Here is a 2,204-nt window from a genome sequence, read left to right as displayed (position 1 = left end):
TTAGCTGCTCTATTTATTATATTTTAGCTGCTCTATGTATCATATATAGCTGCTCTATTTATTATATTTTAGCTGCTCTATGTATTATATATTTAGCTGCTCTATTTATTATATTTTAGCTGCTCTATGTATTACATATTTAGCTGCTCTATGTACTCAATATTCAGAAATGGCCTAATTCTGTTTCTCTTTTATGCCGTTGCCATGGTGACTCCAGGTATGAGCTCCAATAAAAATGTCTGCACATGGGCACGCTCTTAACGTGAGACTAAAAGTCGTAACGTGGTTTAATGTCGATCTAACATCCGTCAAACCAACACTCAGAGTGCGTTAACTTAGAGTTTATGAATAAATTCAGAGGTTGTTTACCCTCCTCTCTGGAAACAACAAATAACAGATAATTAATCAATACTGTTCATAAACCTGAGGCTGAGTTAAAGGAACATTTGATCATTTTATATTCGCTCCACAGTTTGCTGCAGTCTTACCTAAACATGCTGAATCATGAACTTCAGTTTTAATAACAATGAAAGCTTCATTTGATTTGATTACATCATCATCATCAGAGTTCAACTCACAAACTTTATTTAAACTTTAATTTTCAGGTTTGAGTACATTTTACTTTGTGGTAAACAGTAATCGCCGAAGTTAACGGTTAAAATAAAATGAACAAAATATTTTGATGATGAAGACTTTTGGAGGAAAATTAGTCAATTAGATTGATCAGTTAATTGATCGAGTCAGTCATTCATTCAAGCTTTATTTAGACAGATAAATAATAAATAAATAAATAAATAAATAAATAAATAAATAAATGTGTCAATGTTGAAAATAAGAACAGCTGATAGAAGCTGACAGATGTTCAGAAGGTTGAGTTTTGGTGTTTGATGTAGGAAGACAACAGAATAAAATAAAAGAAGCCCACTGACTGAACTCGGGGGGGGTTGGGGGGTGTTAAAAAACAGCAGTGGGTGAAAGAAGACAAAAAATCAGTCTTTTAAAACTTGGAGTAAAAAAATGAATTGATCACAAAAGATTTGAACTTTTTCGATGATTCCAAACTTCACGTCATCATCTTTCAGCCGTACGTTCTGTGAAAAATCTGTAAAATGATTAAAACTGAAATTGTAAAACAAACCGTAAAAGTTATAAAATGCCAGTTTAGACTTATTGTTTAAACTTTTCCCATGAAGTGGTTCTGAGCTGCAGAGCTTTTCTCTCCCGTTCGTTTGCAGTTGCATCTTCTGTTGCATCTTCTGTTGCATCTTCTGTTGCATCTTCTGTTGCATCTTCTGTTGCATCTTCTGTTGCATCTTCTGTTGCATCTTCTGTTGCACTGTGCGACAAAGTGCGTCAGTGAACAGCAGCCGCATGTTTTAATTAAAGCCGTGGTCGTTTGTGAACGGCAGAGTCATCCGGAGGCTTCGCGCCTTCTTTTTAGGAGGATTCACTTCAACGAAACAACTTTACTGGTGGATTAGAGTCAGTAAAAAAACAGTTTCTATTCTGGAAACCCACTTCTTATCTTGTGCTTTATTTCACAGCCATGTTGTTTTTCTTTGTTCCTAACTGAAGTGAATAAATGAAAGTTGTGCTCAGAGGGAGCTGGTAAACTGCCGAGGCTCAATCTCCACCTCAGAAACCCACAGCCAGCAAATCCTGCTGATCTCTTTGTAAGCTTACGGGTTTATAGTGCTGCACGGGGGCTCGATGCAGGAAGTGGGCTCATTACTGCTCCTCCACGCCCACAGCCTCCCCACTCCCTCCCACCGCCGCACCACCTGCGCTGGTCTCACAGGATGCCCTCCCCACCTTCAAACCCTCGCCTCCTCCTTCGCAGCTGCGCTCCTTCAGCAAACCGCACGCTCAACGTGTTGTTGCTTTACGCTCCGCTGCATCAACAGACTCCAAGACTTGGTTTACTATAAACAGCCGTACGGTTGGTTTCTGCTGCACACGCTGCACGTCTGAGGATCATTCATGACTCCTCACGACTCGAGGAAGCCTTTCAGCGAAGAGTCCGACTCACCAAGAGCGTTCCTGAACAGATGTCATGAGCTCAGTCGTGTCAGCTGAAGAGTGTCAACGTTTTTATACAAACTGTAGAAGAAGTGCAACACAAGCCAAGATCGAGAGAAGTTCTAAAGCTGCTGCAGTCGCCATGGTTACCGCACGCTTGTGGCTGTCACTCCCTGACTGCCGAG

Source organism: Nematolebias whitei, chromosome 12, assembly GCF_014905685.2.
Source record: "Nematolebias whitei isolate Nwh7 chromosome 12, NemWhi1, whole genome shotgun sequence".
Lineage (NCBI taxonomy): Eukaryota > Metazoa > Chordata > Actinopteri > Cyprinodontiformes > Rivulidae > Nematolebias > Nematolebias whitei.
The sequence above is the reverse complement of the archived record's forward strand: the minus strand, read 5'-3'. Positions refer to the sequence as shown.